Source organism: Chlorocebus sabaeus, chromosome 21 (assembly GCF_047675955.1).
Source record: "Chlorocebus sabaeus isolate Y175 chromosome 21, mChlSab1.0.hap1, whole genome shotgun sequence".
NCBI classification, from domain to species: domain Eukaryota; kingdom Metazoa; phylum Chordata; class Mammalia; order Primates; family Cercopithecidae; genus Chlorocebus; species Chlorocebus sabaeus.
Window position 1 is genome coordinate 116,651,303 of NC_132924.1, and position 2,807 is coordinate 116,654,109.

General features: G+C 52.3%; 1 long non-coding RNA gene across 1 annotated transcript; it reads right to left on the reverse strand.

The window, feature by feature from the left end:
• Positions 1 to 1,257: 1,257 nt before the first annotated feature.
• LOC140709717 (uncharacterized) lies at positions 1,258 to 2,766 on the reverse strand. Its single transcript, XR_012090452.1, has 2 exons — positions 1,961 to 2,766; positions 1,258 to 1,661 (listed from the first exon to the last, which is right to left on the reverse strand). It is a non-coding gene; the product is annotated as an uncharacterized lncRNA (long non-coding RNA).
• Positions 2,767 to 2,807: the final 41 nt, after the last annotated feature.

Below are 2,807 nucleotides of genomic sequence, written 5' to 3' on the forward strand. Positions count from 1 at the left end.
TCTTAAGCTGTTGGACATTCTTTAATCAGGAACTTATTTGCTGTACTTCGCACATACTGCCTAAGGATATCAATTAGAATTGCTTACTTAAGAAAAATGCCCAGTCATTAAGACCACTCTTGTTCATTTCCTGCATTTTTTTTTTTTTTTTTTTTTTTTGAGACAGAGTCTCACTCTGTTGCCCAGGCTGGAGTGCAGTAGCGTGATCTTGGCTCACTGCAACCTCCGCCTCCTGGGTTCAAGTGATTCTCCTGCCTCAGCCTCTCCAAGTAGCTGGGACTACAGGCTCCCGCCACCTCGCCAGGCTAATTTTTTTTTTTTTTTAATAGAGATGGGGTTTCACCATGTTGGTCAGGCTGGTCTCAAACTTCCGACCTCAAGTGATCTGCCTGCCTTGGCCTCCCAAAGTGCTGGGATTACAGGCATGAGCCACTGTGCCCAGCCTATTGTCTTCATTTTAAGATCATTGACTCTGCTGCTCCTCTTGAGACATCTTGGGCAGTGATTCTGTTCTTCTGGGATACTCTGGGTGTCTCTACTTGTATTTAGAATGGCTGGCTTAAAAGTCTTTGTTTGAATATTCTGCATCCTGAATGCTCTTAGTTGTCAGTAAAACTATGCCTGCCTACGCACTCTTCTATTTCTGATTTATAAATAGGTTCAGCTGCCTAACAATTACACATACTCTATTTTGCACACACACATTACTTAAGGAGACATTTAGAGGACAGATGGGTTTTATTCCTATGAAGTTATCTGGAAATCATCTTCTTAATTATCTTTTTTTCCCCCAAAGGGGCCATAGTTTGAAGGATTTGTGATGAGACTTTTGGTCTGTGAAGCCCAAGACACAATCTCCAACATGCACAGGAAATCCAGTATCAAATTTCTAACAGGTCTTCAGAGACAGGCCCAGGACTGGCTTGAGCGTGTCAGAGAGGTGTGCGCTGTCTACTTCCCATCATACATGGCCACACATGCCTGTGGCTGTGAGAAATACTGGTGGTGGCAAAGACAATGAGATGGCAGAGAAAAAGATCAGTGGGGTTTGCGAAGGTGATTAGGATGTCGTCTTAGGTATAATTAAGGACTTAATAAGGTTGAAGGAAAGAGAGGACATGACAAATACCAAGGCCCCTGAGAGATGTGCCTGGCAACCCAGAAAGGGACATATGGGGGAAAACGCCTTAGTGTAACCGGGTCAGAATTTTCATTCTGGGCAGAACTGGAATTTGAATAATAATACTGAGTCATATAGAGCATACAGCTATGACATTTCATTTATTTCTCCATATAATGCAATAAAGTAGATGGATTAACCCTTGACTTTTACAGACGGAGCGGGGAAGAATGAAGAGGCGTCAGTTTGGGCATCAGGCTGGATCTTCACACTCGGACCTCACTCTGCTCTATCCTGCCCAGTGTTGCTTCAAGGCAACCAGATTTGACACCAGTTTCAGTTTAGATCCTGCCTCTACCTGGGTGTGACCCGGGTCCATCTCCAGCTCGGCCTCTGCTTTCTCTTCATAAACTTTTGGGGTTAGTCTTCGGATGATCTCTAAAACATGGCCCAGGTGTTCCTTGCCAGTAGAGTGTTGTCAGATTTGGAGGGACTGGACACTCAGTGTGAACAAGAGGAGGGCCTCAGGAGGCAGTAAAAGCTGACAAGAGGAGATAAAATGAAGCGCCTAGGGATGCATTGGACTAGCGGGCGAAAGGCCATGACTTCTTAGTTTGCAGATAGTGAGTGGGAAAGAACTGGGGCCGAGATTGGGTAAGTTTCCCAGTGCAATTAAAAAAAAAGAAGAAAGAAGAAGAAGAAGAAGAAGAAGAAGAAGAAGGAGAAGGAGGAGGAGGAGGAGAAGGAGGAGGAGGAGGAGGAGGAGAAGAAGAAGAAGGAGGAGGAGAAGAAGAAGAAGAAGAAAAGAAGAAGAAGAAGAAGAAGAACTAGAAGAATTACCCGGGTCCAGCCTCTTTCGCGTAGCCTGGGGCTGAGTCGCAGGCTGAGAAATCCGGTCGGGCCAGTAGGGGGCTCCACCAAGCGCAGTCTCAGAATGCCCAAGAGCCCCACCGTCGCCCGGGGTCTCCTAGAGGAGTGGGTAGTGGTGGGCGCTGAAGAGCTGTAAAAGACTAGCAGCCCGCGTCCGCGTCCGTCCCCCCGGGTCCCCAGTCCGCAGGCGGCCGCCGCCTCGGCCCCGCCCTCCCACCTCCATTCCCGGCCCCGCGGGCCCGAACGGTCCCTCTCGCAACCGATCCGCTGGCGGGGGCGCGGAGGATGCGAATTCCTAGAAGCCTTAAGAGGCTGCCCAGCGTTGGAAGTTCGTATCCCCGAGAATGCTGGAGGTGCCAGCTCACACACCCCCTCCGGGCACAGAGTCAGCTGGGGGATGCTGGGAGGGAGAACGCTCCGCTCCTCATCCCCTATCCTCGTGCACCCTGGAGCCCAGCTCCATACGTTCGGCCACCCCAGACGGACTCGGAGGTGGTCGGGTAGCGGGTGGTGGCGGGAGGGGACCGGGTAACGGCAGGCCGGAGAGGAGGTCGCTGGGCCAGGCCGGAGGCGCACAGGGGCTGCGTGGCTACCTCTGCGGCACCCGCCCCACCTCCGCCGGCTAAGCCCGGAGGGGGACGGTGAGTCAGATCTCGGGCACCCGCGGGTCGGGCATGGGGGGAGGGCAGGTCAGGAAATGACATCAGAGGCCTGTGCTCAGGGAGCGGGGGTCTGAGCCGGGCCGGGGTGGCGGGGGCGGCAGTGAGTGGAGTGGGGTGGGGGCGGGCGGACCTCGGCGGAGCCTCTGGCCTGAGGC